Source organism: Pristiophorus japonicus, chromosome 18 (genome assembly GCF_044704955.1).
Source record: "Pristiophorus japonicus isolate sPriJap1 chromosome 18, sPriJap1.hap1, whole genome shotgun sequence".
Taxonomy (NCBI): Eukaryota; Metazoa; Chordata; class Chondrichthyes; family Pristiophoridae; genus Pristiophorus; species Pristiophorus japonicus.
In genome coordinates this window covers 99,914,953-99,933,346 of record NC_091994.1, presented here as the reverse complement: position 1 = coordinate 99,933,346, position 18,394 = coordinate 99,914,953, and the positions used below count along the sequence as shown (strand labels likewise).

The 18,394-nt window shown below is 45.4% G+C and overlaps 1 protein-coding gene and 1 pseudogene across 1 annotated transcript in view; one reads left to right on the top strand and one right to left on the bottom strand.

Annotated features, from left to right (window-relative positions):
• The window catches only part of wrap73 (WD repeat containing, antisense to TP73), a 152,164-nt gene that overhangs the window by 76,117 nt on the left and 57,653 nt on the right, over window positions 1-18,394 (bottom strand). The window lies entirely within an intron of this gene.
• LOC139229422 (U2 spliceosomal RNA) lies at window positions 17,872-18,106 on the top strand (annotated as a pseudogene).

The following is an 18,394-nucleotide window of genomic DNA, read 5'->3' as shown; positions in this document are numbered from 1 at the left end:
ATGTAAGGTTCTCCCTCCCACCCTTGTATCATACTCCCACTTCTATCAAAGAGCTCTTACTCTCCTCCCAATTCCTCCTAATTCCACTCCATATTTGACGTAAGGTGTGTAGATGATCTGCATCAGATAGCTCTCCGAACTTTTAATCACTTCATGAGACAATCAGCAGGCTGGAAAGAGTTACATATGGATGATAAATAGCCTGGAAAGAGTTACACACGGGATAACTAACAAGCTGGACAGAGTTACACATGGAATAATGAACAGGCTGGAGAGAATTACACATGGAATAATGAACAGGCTGGAGAGCGTTACACATGGAATAATGAACAGGCTGTAGAGTGTTACAAATGGAATAATGAACAGGCTGGAGAGTGGCACAGGGTGGAGCATGTTTCTTGCAGGGTAATGCAAGGCTAGAGAGGAGACTACCATGGGATCTTTTAACATTTACCTGAACAGATAGGACCACCATTTGATATTTCATCTGAAGAACAACACCTCCGACTGTCATGTATGTACTTTTGGGATCATTAGCTACTAGATGGCGTCACTGTTGGAGGCCATTGAGCTGCACGCATGTGTGTGCAGCCAAACTATAAAAGGCCAGCCGTTTTGTATATTAGTCACTTTGGGCCTTAATAAAGCAGAGCCAAGGTCATATCTCTTGGAGTTAAACAGTACACAGTCTAACAGCTATTGCATACACAACATTTGGCGACGACGCAACAAGAACCTTTGCATGCAAAAATGAGCACAGTTGGATTGTTGGAGCGATCCATGGAAGAAGATTGGGCAGACTTTGTGAGCCATTTGAGCCAGTTCTTCGTGGCCAACAAAATGGAGGAGGTCAGCGACGCAGATCGGCGACGGGCGGTGTTCCTCACTGTGGTCCAAAAATTTAGAATCTACTCCTGTCTGTGAGTCCAACAGAGAAGACATATGAAGAATTGTGTACACTGGTACAGGACCACCTTAAGCCAAATCTCGAGATACAGATTTTACACACACATTCGCTCAGAAGGCCAGAATGTGGCGGAATTCGTTGCCGTCAGACATCTAGCGGGACTTCTTTGTAATCAGCATCAACCAGGAGGTGATCCTGCGTAAACTACTGGTGGTGGAGACGTTGGACTTGAACAGGGCCATCACGATTGCTCAGTCATGCATGACGACGGATAGTAGTCTAAAGCAGATAACAGTGAAAAATCGAAACTCAGCATGTACTGTAAATATGATTGATTCGGCGTTCGGCAGAGCGGCACATGGCAGGGCCTACCCAACTGCGAACGCGAAACCTGTATCTGCCCAAAGTCCGTCAGCGGGAATGCAACCGACTTCTCAGTGTTGGCGTTGTGGGGGAAATCACCGGCACCAGCAGTGCCGATTTAAGCAATATAGTTGCAAAGGCTGTCTGAGAGTGGGGCATCTCCAGCGCAAGTGTCCGCAGATGAGCAAGCGTGCTGCAACACACCACGTGGAGGATGATGATCAGACTAGCACGGATCCAGATATGCAATCTGAGATACCAGAGGAGAAAGTGTATGCACTGTACTCGTTCCTAACTAAGAGCAAACCGATAATGATCAACGTGAAATTTAATGGGATGCTGGTATCGATGGAACTGGACATGGGAGCAAGGCAATCAATAATGAGCCAGAGAGCATTCGACAAGCTGTCGGATACTAAGGCTGTGAGGCCCAGGCTGAGTCCAGTCAATGCCAAGTTGTGCACGTACATCAAAGAACTCATAACCATGATTGGCAGTGCCACAATTAAAGTGTAGTATGATGGTGCGGTGCACGAGTTACCACTATGGATTGTCCCAGGCAATGGCCCAATGCTGTTCGGCAGGAACTGGCTTGAAAAAATCAGATGCGATTGGAACGACATCAAGGCGTTGTCGTCTGAGAAAGAAACATGTGCCTAAGTACTGAGCAATTTCCCCTCGCTGTTCGAACCAGGCATCGGCAACTTCATGGGAGCCAAGGTGCAGATCCACGTGGACTCGGATGCAAGATCCATCCATCATAAAGCTCGGGCAGTTCCGTATATGATGAGGGAGAAGGTCGAAATTGAACTGGACAGACTCCAGTGTGAAGGGATCATATTACCGGTTGAATTTAATGAATGGGCCAGCCCCATTGTTCCTGTGCTGAAAAGTGATGAAACAATCAGAATCTGGAGACTACAAGGCTACGATCAACAAGGTTTCGAAAAAGGATCAGTATCCGTTACCAAAGGCTGATGACTTGTTTACAATGCTAGCCGGGAGGAAGTCGTTCACCAAACTGGACTTGACGTCGGCCTACATGACATAGGAGCTGGTCGAGACGTCAAAGAGACTTACGTGCATTAACACACATAAAGGACTGTTTATTTATCACAGGTGCCCTTTTGGAATTCACTCAGCTGCAGCAATATTTCAGAGGAACATGGAGAATCTACTGAAGTCCGTTCCCAGAACCGTCGTGTTCCAAGATGATATCCTGATCACAGGTGACTCCGAGGAACATCTGAACAATCTGGAAGAGGTTTTACATCGTCTGGACAAAGTGGGACTCAGACTGAAACGCTCGAAGTGCATCTTCATGGCACTAGAGGTCGAATTCCTGGGGAGGAAAATTGCTGCTGATGGCATCAGGCCCAAGGACACCAAAACCAAGGTCATCAAGAATGCACCCAAGCCGCAGAATGTGACGGAGCTGCATTCGTTCCTGGGTCTATTCAACTACTTCGGTAACTTCCTACTTAAATTGAGCACCTTATTAGAACCACTGCACATGCTGCTAAGAAAAGGCAACAACTGGGTGTGGGGTGCGTCTCAAGACAGAGCTTTTGAGAAAGCCGCTAATCTGCTTTGCTCTAACAAGCTTCTGGTACATTATGACCCATGTAAACATTTAGTATTGGCCTGTGATGCTTCGTCATATGGAATTGTTTGCGTACTCCAACAATCTAATGAGTCAGGTAAACTTCAACCAGTCGCGTATGCTTCAAAAAGTTTGTCTAAAGCGGAACGAGCCTACAGCATGGTAGAGAAAGAAGTACTAGTCTGTATGTATGGTGTTAAAAAGATGCATCAGTACCTGTTTGGTCTTCGGTTTAAACACAAGCCACTCATTTCACTGTTCTCTGAAAAGAAAGGTATCAATACCAATGCTTCATCCCGCATCCAGAGGTGGGCACTGACATTATCCAGTTTTGATTATGTCATTCGCCATAGACCTGGCACCGAGAATTATGTCGATGCTTTGAGCCGTCTGCTGTTGCCCACACCGGAGGTGGCAACGCCACAACCGGCGGACCTATTGTTAGTTATGGATCCTTTTAAGAGTGACGGCTCAACAAGTTAAGACGTGGACCAGCCAGGAACCGATTTTATCGGTGGTGAAGAGTTGCATCCTCAAAGGCGATTGGTCTGCCATACCCAAGCAAATGTGCATGGAGACCAAACCTTACATTCGTCGCAAAGACGAACTGTCTATTCAGTCAGATTGTATACTGTGGGGCAATTGTGTTGTTATGCCCAAGAAAGGGAGAGAGAAATTTGTACATGAGCTACATAGCACACATCCTGGCATTGTAATGATGAAAGCCATCGCCAGGTTTCATGTATGGTGACCAGGAATTGACTCTGAGCAGGAATCATGTTTGCATCAGTGCAACACTTGCATGCAGCTCAGCAAAGCACCAGCGGAATCACCACTGAGTCTGTGGTCGAGGCCGTCCAAACCATGGTCCAGGATCCACATAGACTTTGCAGGTCCCTTCCTGGAGAAGATGTTTTTAGTTGTGGTTGATGCATATTCGCAGTGAATAGAGTGTATAATCATGTCATCCAGCACATCCACAGCTACCATCAAGAATCTCAGTGTCATGTTCGCGACACACGGTCTGCCTGACATCGTTGTTAGCAATAACGGATCGTGCTTCACCAGTCAGGGGTTTCAAGAGTTCATGAAACTCAATGGTATCAAACATGTAAGATCAGCACCGTTCAAACCTGCATCCAAGGGGCAAGCAGAACGTTCCGTCCAAATCATAAAGCAGAGTATGAAGCAAGTAACCCAAGGGTCACTGCAGACCCGCCTGTCATGCATACTGCTGAGTTACAGGACAAGACCACACACTCTTACCGGGGTCTCACTTGCTGAACTAATGATGAAGAGAGGTCTTAAGACAAAGCTATCTCTTGTACACCCTGACTTGAATAATCATGTTGCATATAGAAGACAAAGTTAGCAAGGGTATCATGATCGCGCAGCTGTGTCATGCAATATTTCTGTAAATGATCCTGTATATGTTCTGAATTATGGTCAGGGTCCCAAGTGGATCGCTGGTACTGTCATGGCCAAGGAGGGCAACAGAGTATTTATTGTCAAGCTCAACAATGGGCAAACATGCAGGAAACATGGATCAGACAAAGCTGCAGCACACAGACGAACCGGAACAGTCAGAAGAAGAGACAATCGACGACCAACCAATCTACCCCCAGTCATCAGAGGACTCAGTGGTCATCAGTGAATCAGGACTTTCAGTCACTGACATGGCCATTGCCACTCCCACTAGGTCAACCACCAGTTACAACAGACTCTGAATACTCAGAGTTGAACTGAGACAGTCAACCCGGGAGCGTAAAACACTGAACCGTCTTAATTTGTAACAGACTGTGTTAATATCTCAGAGGGGGGTATCGTCATGTATGTACTTTTGAATTCACTAGCACTGGATGGCTTCACTGTTGGAGGCCCTTGGGCTGCACGCACATGTGTGCAGCCCAAGTATAAAAGGCCAGCCATTTTGTACATTAGTCACTTTGGGCCTTAATAAAGCAGAGCCAAGATCATACCTCTTGGAGTTAACCAGTACTCAGTGTAACAGTTATTGCATACACAACACCGACAATAAAGCATTCCCTCAAAACTATGTGTCAGCCTGAATAATGTACATAAATCCTGGAGTGTGACTTCTAACTCAGAAGACTAGAGTGTTACTAGCTTAACCAAGTTAACACTTCTGCTTTATGAAATCTCAAAGTAAATCTCTCCTGTCATTTAAACTGACTGATAGTGAATGGACATGGGGGGAAATTGTAACCCTGAAGAGCACTGTGGTTTTGGATGCAGGTGTGGGGTGAAAACTGGGGAAAATGCGAGCATGCTGGGAAGCTGGCTCCAACCTGTTGATTTCCACGTTTAACTGGAGTGCGTGAGGCTGTTTGCACGCAACCCCCTCAGGAGGGGCGGGTTGTCTATTAACATAAGCTTATCACTCAATTGAAGTGATATTTCAACTTGCTTTAAAATTTAATGGCGCGTTCACAGGTTTCCAAAGCTTTCTAAAACTTGCCAGTGAAAGCAAAGCGAGAACACAGTGGCAATTGATTGATACTCATGGAAATACTGCAATAACTACTCCATACTCACGGCTGCATTCTTAGCTACTAGTGGGAAAGGGTTTGTTCACAGTACTTTTGCTTGGACCTGGTGGCCACATGTTACCAATGGCTGTCAAAGTCACCTCAACGTTTTTACCTCTGGATCCTTCCATGGCTCTACCGGAGACATATCCAAGATCTCTCAGTCGGCGGCCCACAAATGCGTAAGACAGGTGAATGATGGGTTGTTTGCCAGGGGAGGCAATTGTGTGAACAGGCGGCGCTCGGGTTTGCATCTCTGGCTGGCTTCCCACAGGTGCAGGGCATCATGGACTGCACACACGTGGCAAATTGGGTACCCCCAGATCACCCAGGAATATTTGTCAACTGCAAGGGCTTCCATTCCATCAATGTGCAACCAGTGTGCAACTACAACAGATATTTCTGCAGATATGCATAAGACTCCTGGGGTACTGCCATGATGCTTTTGTCCTGCGATAGGATAAGCTCCCTGAAGTCTGTGGAGCTGGAAGCACACTTAAGTGGTGGCTGCATGGATTCAAGGGACAACCACCAATCAGAAACCCGACCAATGAAGCCCAACAGCGCTACAATGAATGCTGTATGACCACCAAATATGTGACCAAACAAGGCAACGGCATGCTGAAGATGCTCTTCAGGTGCTTAAACGGATCTGGGTGTGCCCTTCAGTACGCACCAGCCAGGGTGTCCAGATGGTTGTGGTATTCTGCGCTCTGCACAACATTGCGCAGCAGCGAGGTTTAGACCTGCAGGAGGAACAAGGTGCAGAGCGCGGATCCTTTTTGGATGATTCCGAGGAGGAGAAGGAAGGTGAGGGAAATACACCACCAGCTGCTCACATTGCTGCCAGGAATGCTGTTCTTAATACAAGGTTGCACCGATGTCAGAATCACATGCAATGGCCACTCTTTGACCCCGCCCCTCCCCCCCCCCCCCCCCCCAATGCCACTGACACAAGCAGTCCTGCAAACAACCAACCATCTTTTGTACATCTACCAATTGGTCCCCGTCAATTCATGTCTTCCATTCATCATCAAACAAGTTAAAATGTGACTTCCATCCCCAGAAACCAAGAGTGGGCAAGACGGAAAAATGCTGAAATAGAATAAAATTTACATGATTGAACTAAAGAACAGAAACTTCACAACCGATGATATTTTCTCATACACCCACGTGCATACACTTGTGCAACTACACAGCTTTACTCTTCCTACCGCTCCTACGCTTTCGGTGGAGATAACACTTCCATGTCCCTTTTCGCCATCATCCCTCTCATGGCCCAGCCGCATATCACTTCGACAACTCTGCTGGAGAGCACTTTGATGCAGATCAGTGTGGCGCCGGAAGGCCAAGGCTAAGGTATCTGTCTTCCTAATGAAGGTGGCAGACATGTTGACATCTAGAGTCTGCACGGCCATGGTTAATAAGAACATAAGAAATAGGAGCAGGAGTAGGCCATACGGTCCCTCGAGCCTGCTCCGTCATTTAATACGTTCATGGCTGATCCGATCATGGACTCAGGTCCACTTTCCCGCCCGCTCCCCATAACCTCTTAATCCCTTATCAGTTAAGAAACAGCCTATCTCTGTCTTAAATCCATTCAATGCCCCAGCTTCCACAGCACTCTGAGGCAGCGAATTCCAGATTTACAACCCTCTGAGAGAAGAAATTCCTCCTCATCTCAGTTTTAAATGGGCGGCCCCTTATTCTAAGATCATGCCCTCTAGTTCTAGTCTCCCCCATCAGTGGAAACATCCTCTCTGCATCCACCTTGTCAAGCCCCCTCATAGTCTTATATGTTTCGATAAGATCACCTTTCATTCTTCTGAATTCCAATGACTAGAGGCCCAACCTACTCAACCTTTCCGCATAAATCAACCCCCTCATCTATGGAATGAACCTTGCGAACCTTCTCTGAACTGCCTCCAATGCAAGTATATCCTTTCATAAATATGGAAACCAAAACTGCATGCAGTAATGCAGGTGTAGCCTCACCAATACCCTGTACAACTGTAGCAAGACTTCCCTGCTTTTATACTCCATCCCCTTTGCAATAAAGGCAAAGATTCCATTGGCCTTCCTGATTACTTGCTGTACCTGCATACTAACTTTTTGTGTTTCATGCACAACTACCCCCAGGTCCCACTGTACTGCAGCACTTTGCAATCTTTCTCCATTTAAATAATAACTTGCTTTTTGATTTTTTTCTGCCAAAGTGTATGACCTCACACTTTCCAACATTATACTCCATCTGCCAAATTTTGCCCACTCACTTAGCCTGTCTATGTCCTTTTGCAGATTTTGTGTGTCCTTCTCACACATTGCTTTTCCTCCCATCTTTGTATCATTGGCAAACCTGGCTACGTTACACTCAGTCCCTTCCTCCAAGTTGTTAATATAGATTGTAAATAGTTGGGGTCCCAGCACTGATCCCTGTGGCACCACACTGGTTAATGATTACCAACCCGAGAATGAACCATTTATCCCTACTCTCTGTTTTCTGTTCTTTGCCAATCCTCTATCCATGCCAATATATTGCCCCCATATTAAGGCATGCATGGACCCGTGATTGTTATGTTTGATGTTCCACGGAGTTGGCTACTTTATCCATGTAAGAAGACATCATTGCAATACCCTACAAAATCAACACACTCATGGTTGAGGTGGACACCTCCATTCTCTCTGCAATCGTGATCAGTGTGCTTGGAAGGCCTGTCAGTACATCACACATTCTCTGCTGCTACTCAATGATTATCCTTTTCATCGACGGCCACTGGGGTACAGCATCTATGTCCAGCCGAGCAGAGCTTGGAGGGGGCTGCGCCCTCTGACGCGGACACTCCATTGCTGTCCCTGCCACCACTAACTGCTCTTGCTCACTTGTGAAATGTGAGTCACCAGGTGAAAACCCAACTATCAGTCTTACTGGTCCCACCAAAGTGCGAGTATCTATGTTGATGCATTGTAAGCATGAGTCCTGTGACGGTGCACCTTTAGAAAGAATCCGCTCCTCTGAGGATTCATTGTGCGTGAGGCCAATCGACTGCTGCTGCATGCGTGAAGTCCCGAGCGGAGATAAAGGATATGAATTAGTACTGGCAAGGTCTGAATGTTGCAACTTATCATATTACACTCGCTGTTGAAATCAAGTCGACATGACTGAGTGCTGTATGACATGTGTGACACTGATATTTAATTGTGTCATCCTGCTGTGCGCATCACCCCCATCCCCTCACTCTGCCTTGTCAAGCTATATCATCACGTAACTCTTCACACTCATTTACCTTGTATGCCCCACGGGCCCAGTGGACTGACACCCCACGGGCCCAGTGGACAGTCGCCCCACGGGCCCAGTGGACTGAAACCCCACCAGCTCAGCAGCCTGAAGCCCCTCAAACCCAGCAGACTGAAACCCCAAAGGTCCATTGGCTCAATAGATGAAACTGTACATTCCCATTAGGCTAAAACCTCAGAGTCAGAAAACTGAAATTTGTGAGGTTCAGCAGGCTGAAGCTTAGATTGATCAATGAACTCATCTAATGTATGTGTTTCTCATAAGGGAACATCTTGTAGTTAATTAAATGAGAACCTTAAGGCATTGTTGTTGGTTTTGAAAGAGGCAGACGTATTTGTTGGGCTGCAAACATTAAATAATCTTCCCAAATCACCTTTTCTTTTTGTGTGCTTGTGCAGACACTGAGTGTAGGCAACCAGAGAGCCTCGCAGCAATGCCTGATCCTGTCCTCACCCCACATCCATGCAGACACACTTTCCAGTGCATGTTTTTAGTGACATTGATTACATTATAACAGTGACTACACTTCATAAGTACTTCATTTGGCTGTACAACGCTTTGGGACATCCTGAGCGCATGAAAGGCGCTATATAAATACAATTCTTTCATTCTTTCTTTTGGATAATGATCCCTAGTTAGTGTAGGGAAGCCAACACCAATTGAAGTTCCCCACCTGATCTCATTTCCAGGGGTTTTCCACTCAGGTCTGTATTACAGAGGTCTGTGGGTGGTCACTTTTGGTTATAAGAAATTGATTGCATTTAGAAGACACAGGCTGAATTTTGGAAGCAACCGGATACCAATTAAATTTATAAAAGAGAAGAGCGACTTCCAGTGATACTGATAGGCCGTTGGCGCTATAGATAAAGATAGCTGCAAAAGTATTCGAGCCAGTGTCACTTACTGTTTTTCATTTTCACTTCTTCGTATCCACATTGTCCCCTGGCTGCATGCAGTCCCTGGTAATTAGAGCTTTCACCTATCACTTTCAGACGTAGACAAGCCTCAACAAGCATCCTCCCTTTCTCTAAAATTCCACATTATTGATAATTCTCAACTAATTACACTTAAATTGGGAAGAGGAAATGCCAGACAACTTGTGAAAGTTTTCACCAATTTGTGCAGCATGCAAATTAAAACTGAATTATAAGTAAACAACATCCAATGAAGACTCATGCTATACGTATGAAGAAGGTTCTAGTCACCTTTTCAGGAAGGACGTTTTTCCTAAATACTATTGGACTCAGACTTGTACTTCTTTATTTTAATACTTATCTTTTTCAGTGTGTACAATCCATATTTGAAGCATAATGAAGAAGAGAGGATTCATAGCATTGTTGCTCTGTTCTTCTGGCTTCCATTCATGCTAATATTCTATTTTAATTCTTATATTGAAGGTGCACAGCGACAGTTCAACTATGATCCTAGTGTAACACAGAAAATAGGTGCAGGAATAGGCCATTCGGACCTTCGAGCCTGCACCACCATTCAATAAGATCATGGCTAATCATTCACCTCAGTACCCCTTTCCTGCTTTCTCTCCATACCCCTTGATCCCTTCAGCCGTAAGGGCCTTATCTAACTCCCCCTTGAATATATCCAATTAACTGGCATCAACAATTCTCTGCGGTAGGGAATTTCACAGGTTAACAACTCTCTGAGTGAAGAAGTTTCTCCTCATCTCAGTCCTAAATGGCTTAGCCCTTATCCTTAGACTATGTCCCCTGGTTCTGGACTTCCCCAACATCGGGAACATTCTTCCTGCATCTAACCTGTCCAGTCCTGTCAGAATTTTATATGTTTCTATGAGATCCCCTCTCATCCTTCGAAACTCCAGTGAATACAGGCCCAGTCAGTCCAGTCTCTCCTCATATGTCAATCCTACCATCCCGGGTATCAGTCTGGTGAACCTTCGTTGCACTCCCTCAATAGCAAGAACATCCTTCCTCAGATTAGGAAACCAAAACTGAACACAATATTCCAGGTGAGGCCTCACTAAGGCCCTGTACAACTGCAGTAAGACCTCCTTGCTCCTATACACAAATCCCCTAGCTATGAAGGCCAACATACCATTTGCCTTCTTCACTGCCTGCTGAACCTGCATGACAACTTTCAAAGTCTGATGTACCATGACACCAGGTCTCACTGCACCTCCCCTTTTCCTAATCTGCTGCCATTCAGATAATATTCTGCCTTCGTGTTTTTGCCACCAAAATGGATAACCTCACATTTATCTACATTATACTGCATCTGCCACGCGTTTGCCCATTCACCTAACCTGTCCAAGTCACCCTGCAGCCTTTTAGCGTTGTCCTCACAGCTCACACTGCCACCCAGCTTAGTGTCATCTGCAAACTTGGAGATATTGCACTCAATTCCCTCATCCAAATCATTAACGTATATTGTAAATAGCTGGGGTCCCAGCACTGAGCCCTGTGGTACCCCACTAGTCACTGCCTGCCATTCTGAAAAGGACCCGTTTATCCCGACTCTCTGCTTCCTGTCTGCCAACCAGTTCTCTATCCACATCAGTAGATTACACCCAATACCATGTGCTTTAATTTTACACACCAATCTCTTGTGTGGGACCTTGTCAAAAGCCTTTTGAAAGTCCAAATACATCACATTCACTGGTTCTCCCTTGTCCATTCTACCAGTTACATCCTCAAAAAATTCTAAAAGATTTGTCAAGCAGGATTTCCCTTTTCATAAATCCATGATGACTTGAGCCGATCCCATCACTGCTTTCCACATGTGCTGCTATTTCATCTTTAATAATTGATTCCAACATTTTCCCCAATACTGATGACAGACTAACCGGTCTATATTACCCGTTTTCTCTCTCCCTCCTTTCTTAAAAAGTGGTGTTACATTCGCTACCCTCCAGTCCATAGGAACTGATCCAGAGTCGGTAGACTGTTGGAAAATGATCACCAATGCATCCACTATTTCTAGGGCTACTTCCTTAAGTACTCTGGGATGCAGACTATCAGGCCCCAGGGATTTATCGGTCTTCAATCCCATCAATTTCCCTAACACCATTTCCTGCCTAATAAGGATTTCCTTCAGTTCCTCCTTCTCACTAGACCCTTGGTGCCGTAGTATTTCCGGAAGGTTATTTGTGTCTTCCTTCGTGAAGACAGAACCAAAGTACTTGTTTAACTGGCCCGCCATTTTTTTGTTCCCCATTATAAATTCACCTGAATCTGACTGCAAGGGACCTACGTTTGTTTTCACTAATCTTTTTGTTTTCACATATCTATAAAAGCTTTTGCAGTCAGTTTTTATGTTCCCAGCAAGCTTCCTCTCAAATTCTATTTTCCCCCTCCTCATTAAACCTTTTGTCCTCCTCTGCTGTATTACAAAATTTTCCCAGTCCTCAGGTTTGCTGCTTTTTCTGGCCAATTTATATGCCTCTTCCTTGGATTTAACACTATCCTTAATTTCCCTTGTTAGCCACGGTTGAGCCATCTTCCCCGTTTCATTTTTACTCCAGACAAGGATGTACAATTGCTGAAGTTCATCCATGTGATCTTTAAATGTTTACTATTGCCTATCCATCGTCAATCCTTTAAGTATCACTCGCCAGTCTATTCTAGAATTCACGTCACATACCATCAAAGTTATCTTTCCTTAAGTTCAGGACCCTAGTCTCTGAATTAACTGTGTCACTCTCCATCTTAAAGAATTCTACCATATTATGGTCACTCTTCCCCAAGGGGCCTCGCACAACAAGATTGCTAATTAGTCCTTTCTCATTACACATCACCCAGCCTAGGATGGTCAGCCCTCTAGTTGGTTCCTCGACATATTGGTCTAGAAAACCATCTCTAATACACTCCAGGAAATCCTCCTCCACTGCATTGCTACCAGTTTGGTTAGCCCAATCAATATGTAGATTAAAGTCGCCCATGATAACTGCTGTACCTTTATTGCACGCATCCCTAATTTCTTGTTTGATGCTGTCCCCAACCTCACTACTACTGTTTGGTGGTCTGTACACAACTCCCACTAGCGTTTTCTTCCCCTTTGGTATTCCGTAGTTCCACCCATACCGATTCCACATCATCCAGGCTAATGTCCCTCCTTACTATTGCATCACTTTCCTCTTTAAGCAGCAACGACACCCCACCTCCTTTTCCTTTCTGTCTATCCTTCCTAAATGTTGAATACCCCTGGATGTTGAGTTCCTAACCTTGGTCACCCTGGAGCCATGTCTCCGTGATGCCAATTACATCATATCCGTTAACTGCTATCTGCGCAATTAATTCGTCCAACTTATTCCGAATACTCCTCGCATTGAGGCACAGAGCCTTCAGGCTTGTCTTTTTAACACACTTTGCCACTTTAGAATTTTGCTGTAATTTGGCCCTTTTCGCTTTTTGCCTTGGGTTTCTCTGCCCTCCATTTTTACTTTTCTTCTTTCTATCTTTTGCTTCTGTCCCCATTCTACTTCCCTCCGTCTCCCTGCATAGGTTCCCTTCCCCCTGCCATATTAGTTTAACTCCTCCCCCTAGGACATTGGTTCCGGTCCTGCCCAGGTGCAGACCGTCTGGTTTGTACTGGTCCCACCTCCCCCAGAACCGGTTCCAATGTCCCAGGAATTTGAATCCCTCCCTTCTGCATCACTCCTCAAGCCACGTATTCATCTGAGCTATCCTGCGATTCTTACTCTGACTAGCATGTGGCACTGGTAGCAATCCTAAGACGACTACTTTTGAGGCCCTACTTTTTAATTTAGTTCCTAGCTCCCTAAATTCGTCTTGTAGGACTTCATCCCGTTTTTTTACCTATATCATTGATACCTATATGCACCACGACAACTGGCTGTTCACCCTTCCTCTTCAAAATGTCCTGCACCCGCTTCGAGACATCCTTGACCCTTGCAACAGGGAGGCAACATACCATCCTGGAGTCTCGATTGTGGCCGCAGAAACGTCTGTCTATTCCCCTTATAATCGAATCCCCTATCACTATAGCTCTCCCGCTCTTTTTCCTTTCCTCCTGTGCAGCAGAGCCACCCATGGTGCCATGAACTTGGCTGCTGCTGCTCTCCCCTCATGAGTCATCCCCCTCAACAGTACCCAAAGTGGTGTATCTGTTTTGCAGGGGGATGACCGCAGGGGACCGCTGCACTACCTTCCTTCCACTGCTCTTCCTGTTGGTCACCCATCCCCTATCTGGCTGTATACCCTTTACCTGCAGTGTGGCCAACTCACTAAATGTGCTATTCATGTCATTCTCAGCATCATGGATGAGCTCCGGTGCTGCAATGCATCTGTCAGGTGCTGCAGATGGATGCACTTCCCGCAAATATAATCATCAGGGACACTGGAAGCGTCCCTGACTTTCCGCATAGCAATTACTAGTATTTCCTAACTCATTAAAAATGGCCTTGGACATGTCTTGCACCGTGGACCTCAAACGATCCAATGTCATCAGTTGGAGCATCCTTGAGAGCCCTGCCAGACTCCTCATGGCCATTAACGCTACTGAAAGACCTTTTAGCAGCAGCACACACTGGCGTGATGTAGCGCAGGTGAAATGCAAGCGGAGAAGTTGAAAATGGATGTACTGGCATCAACTTGGCATTGCATGCAAATTGATGTCACGCTCCAACCCATTAAAAGTACTATCGCTGATAGTAGGCAACGGCAGTGCTGCCGTCCTGCCAAAAATGGCGGCCACCACGGAACCCACCACCAGCTGGTGAAAGAGCGCCGGCCGCTGTTTTTCCGCCATTTCCTGGCGGCAACGGGTGGAGGAAACCATCCAAATTTCTAGGCCATGTTGTGCAATGAGACAAATCAGTTGCTTAACCATTTATGTTGGGATCACAGAGCAACATGGTAGGGTCTGTGCTTGTACTGTACCTCTGCACAGTAGCAACCAATCCTTTTTCACACACTACCTGTGCCCCTTACTCATAATGGTCAATGACTCGACCTGTGTTGCCTCCTCAAACTCACAAGTGTGTGAGCCCGGATTTAGTGCCTGCTTCAAGTGATGTGGATAAGAAACAGAAGAAATAGAAGCAGGAGTAGTCCATTCGAGCCTGCTCCGCCATTTAATAAGTTCATGGCTGATCTGATCATGGACTCAGCTCCACTTCCCTGCCCGCTCCCCATAACCCTTTATTCCCTTATCGCTGAAAATAATGGCACAGAGGGCTGAGGTAAACGTGATGAAGCAGTGCCAAGTTCCTCTTCCTGGGCTTGTGGCTTGAGCGCAGTGATACTACATGCTATGCTTGGCGTTAGGGCAAGAGTGCTGTTGTCTTAACAAACATCATTGTTTCTCAGATCCTGAACAGCTTCTGAGCCTATTACATGCACCCGTAGCAGGGAAGGAGTTTCCTACGTTCCCTACCAGCTGAAAAGATAGAGATGAGGTGCATTGCTTGTGATGGATTTTTGTGGAGAAAAGCAAAAACTACACCACAGTGTATGTATTGCAAAGCACAGTAGAATGAAACGTCAAATACCTTGCTAGCTGAAGATGGAGATGCAGAGTGATACTTTCGTATAGTCAGTTCTATCTAGATAGGAATAGGTAAACAATCCCTCAACTGCTAGTAAGCAGGTCCAGACTGTTGTAATAGTTTTGAAATATCTTTATGACTTTTCTTTTTTGCTTTACTTTCAGCAACTTACTTGCTACATTTGGATTAGCAATACTCTTGTATACTATAAACAGTTCAGGCACACATAGTGACTACCTGCAGCCTCCTTGGATGGGCAATTGTAGCAATGTAGGAAATATTTAAAACCCTTCATAAAGCTAGATTCTCCTTTAAAGAAAGAAGGAACTTGCATTTGTAAAGCGTTGCCAGGACATCTCAAAGCAGCACGCAACCGAGATGCTACTTTTACAGACAAGTACAGCAGCCCAGTTGCACACAGCAATGTCCCACAAACAGCAAATGAATGAATAGCCAAATTATCTGCTTTTTATTGGTGTTGGTTGAGGGAGGAATGTTGGACAGAACTTCTTTATTACTTTGTTCTATTGCACTCAACAATAAAATGATTTTGTTTTGTATAAAGTAGTAGTCTGTTTTGTCTTCAACAGTAAGTAGGACAAGTAAACTGTTATTGCTCAGAAACCGTCATTCTCACTGCCTCCAGGACTTTTAAAGTGAAACTGTGGGAACTATCACAGGATGCTGCACCGCAACAGATCACTTACCCTAACAGTACACAAGGTGAGTCGTATCAGTTTGGTTCAGTTGATAGTGTTCCGGTCTCAAAGCCAGAGGTTGTGAATTCAAGTTCCACTCCAGGACTTGAGCAAATAATGTAGGCTGACTGTTCGATGCAGTCATGGTTGAGTTTAAACAGAGCCCCTGTTGCTGTGGTTCAAGTAGATGTTAAAGATCCCGTGGTACTATTTGAGGAAGAACAAAGAGTTGTCCTAGCCAGGATTCCTCTCTCAACAAACACCACCAAAAAAAGACTTTCACACAAAGTGCAGTGAAAATCTGAAACTCATACCCAAAAAGGCTACGGTTCTGGGTCAATGGAAATTTTCAAGCCTGAGATTAATACATTTTTCTTGAGTAAGGGGTGTCGAGGGATATGGAACAATGGCAGGTAAATGGAGTTGAGACATCGATCAGTCATGATCTAACTGAATGGTGGAACTGGCTAGAGGGGCTGAATTGCCTACTCTTGGTAATTAGAAACATAGAAACATAGAAAATAGGAGCAGGAGTAGGCCATTCGGCCCTTCGAGCCTGCACCGCCATTCAATAAGATCATGGCTGATCATTCCCTCAATACCCCTTTCCTGCTTTCTCTCCATATCCCTTGATCCCTTAGCCATAAGGGCCATATCTAACTCCGTCTTGAATATATCCAATGAACTGGCATCAACAACTCTCTGCGGCAGGGAATTCCACAAGTTAACAACTCTCTGACTGAAGAAGTTTCTCCTCATCTCAGACCTAAATGGCCTACTCCTTATCCTAACACTGGGTCCCCAGTTCTGGACTTCCCCAACATTGGGAACATTCTTCCCGCATCTAACTTGTCCAGTCCCGTCAGAATCTTGTATGTTTCTATGAGATCCCCTCTCATCCTTCTAAACTCCAATGTTTTAAGGCCCAGTTGATGAAGTCTCTCCTCATATGTCAGTCCAGCCATCCCGGGAATCAGTCTGGTGAACCTTCGCTGCACTCCCTCAATAGCAAGAATGTCCTTCCTCAGATTAGGAGACCAAAACTGAACACAATATTCCAGGTGAGGCCTCACCAAGGCCCTGTACAACTGCAGTAAGATCTCCCTGCTCCTATACTCAAATCCCCTAGCTATGAAGGCCAACATACCATTTGCCTTCTTTACCACCTGCTGTACCTGTATGCCAACTTTCAATGACTGATGAACCATGACACCCAGGTCTCGTTCCACCTCCCCTTTTCCTAATCTGCCGCCATCCAGATAATATTCTGTCTTCGTGTTTTTGCCCCCAAAGTGAATAACCACACATTTATCCACATTATACTGCATCTGCCATGCATTTGCCCACTCACCTAGCCTGTCTAAGTTACCCTGCAGCCTCTTAGCACCCCCCTCACAGCTCACACCGCCATCTCATTGCTGTTTTTTCTGTGTGTAAGATGTTTTTAATGTAACAACAATCATTGTACTTTAAGTTAACTCACTATATGTAGAGTGGCTTGAGATGTTTTTGAGAGACGCTTTATTTTATTATATTAAGAAGCTGAAATCAGTTATTTCTTCCCTTCCCCCTCCCCAAGGCAACTGGCTAACTTGTGCAATCATTGCTAATACTTTCTCAGTACCTCCCAGGGTTGCAGGTCTCCTTTAATTACATTGCCTCATGTTACGCGACGCCATTTTTGGCACATGTGTGCTTGTGATGGTACAGGATATCATGGATTTCTGAAGCCTTGTCACTGATGCACAGGGCTCTCATGTTGTTGACACCCTGGTTTCTGAAATTATCGAGTGGGGTTATTTTTGTATTTGTGAAATATATCTTGGGATAAACTGCTGTCCAGGCCCATGTCATACATTGTGACCACGCTCCATTAAAAGCCTGGCTCTGGAGTGCACACTAGCTCGTTTTGAGAATATTCATTTATCAGTTAGTTGAAACCAAGCACATAGGCAAGCATCAAGTGGGAACAGTTATCGCTTCTCGGCCTTTTGGCTAAGATCAAGTGTAGTACCGTTTCTGACCAGCCACCATGACCTCATGGTGGATCCTCCCTGGTCAGGAAGGTATATGCTTGCATTTTTGGAAACAGGAGGTGGGTGGGGAGGGTTGACCCATCCACCTCCACGGAGGTGTGTGGGGGACCTGACCCATCCACCTCCATGGCACGAACCTGGTATTGCAGTACTTCCAGGAACGGTGCAGTGGCTCTAGGCCTTTTGGCTAAGAGCATTGGCGCAGAGTGATCCTTGACAGGTGCAAGGTGACCTCTGGCGTTTGTGATTTGACAAAGAATTGGAAACGATTGGCTACGAATTAAAAAAAAAAAAAAAAAATCAAGTGGGAACAGGATTGGGCTCAGCTACGATGTCATTCATGGTTGAATAAGCCTGTTGAGACTCGCTGTCTAGGCTCACACATAAAGAGTGGCCAGCCAGGCGGTGTTTCGGACAGGGTGGAACTGCACCCAAGTAAATTCCAGCACCTTCAGAATAGGA